Genomic DNA, 1,088 nt, shown 5'->3' with positions numbered 1-1,088 from the left:
CTTTGTACAGGGTGATAAACATGGATCGATCTGCATTCTTCTACATGTTGACCTCCAGTTGAACCAGCACCATTGGCTGAAAATGCTATCTTTTTTCCATTTGATGGTTTTGGCTCCTTTGTCAAAAATCAAGTGACCATAGGTGTGTGGGTTCATTTCTGGGTCTTCAATTCTGTTCCATTGGTCTATCTGTCTGTCTCTGTACCAATACCATGCAGTTTTTATCACTATTGCTCTGTAATACTGCTTGAGTCAGGGATAGTGATTCCCCCTGAAGTCCTTTTATTGTTGAGGATAGTTTTAGCTATCCTGGGTTTTTTGTTATTCCAGATGAATTTGCAAATTGTTCTGTCTAACTCTTTGGAGAAATGGATAGGTATTTTGATGGGGATTGCATTGAATCTGTAGATCGCTTTTGGTAAAATGGCCATTTTTACTATATTAATCCTGCCAATCCATGAGCATGGGAGATCTTTCCATCTTCTGAGGTCTTCTTCAATTTCTTTCTTCAGAGTCTTGAAGTTCTTTTCAATTAGCAATAATCGCGCCTCGGATAAACCTCATTGGCTACGATACTGCCACTGCGCAAAGCTTGAAGTTCTTATTGTACAGATCTTTTACTTCCTTGGTTAAAGTCGCACAGAGGTACTTTATATTATTTGGGTCTATTATGAAGTATTTCGTTTCCCTAATTTCTTTCTCGGCTTGTTTCTCTTTTGTGTAGAGGAAGGCTACTGATTTATTTGAGTTAATTTTATACCCAGCCTCTTTGCTGAAGTTGTTTATCAGCTTTAGTAGTTCTCTGGTGGAACTTTTGGGATCACTTAAATATACTATCATGTCATCTGCAAATAGAGATATTTTGACTTCTTTTCTGATCAGTATCCCCTTGACCTCCTTTTGTTGTCTGATTGCTCTGGCTAGAACTTCAAGAACTATATTGAATATGTAGGGAGAGAGTGGGCAGCCTTGTCTAGTCCCTGATTTTAGTCGGATTGCTTCAAGTTTCTCTCCATTTAGTTTAATGTTAGCAACTAGTTTGCTGTATATGGATTTTACTATGTTTAGGTATGGGCCTGGAATTCCTA

At 38.1% G+C, this 1,088-nt stretch overlaps 1 pseudogene; it reads right to left on the bottom strand.

The window, feature by feature from the left end:
• Window positions 1–477: 477 nt before the first annotated feature.
• Window positions 478–593, bottom strand: LOC120098419 (U4 spliceosomal RNA; annotated as a pseudogene).
• Window positions 594–1,088: the final 495 nt, after the last annotated feature.

Source organism: Rattus norvegicus, chromosome 18 (assembly GCF_036323735.1).
Source record: "Rattus norvegicus strain BN/NHsdMcwi chromosome 18, GRCr8, whole genome shotgun sequence".
NCBI lineage: Eukaryota > Metazoa > Chordata > Mammalia > Rodentia > Muridae > Rattus > Rattus norvegicus.
The sequence above is the reverse complement of the archived record's forward strand: the minus strand, read 5'-3'. Positions and strand labels throughout refer to the sequence as shown.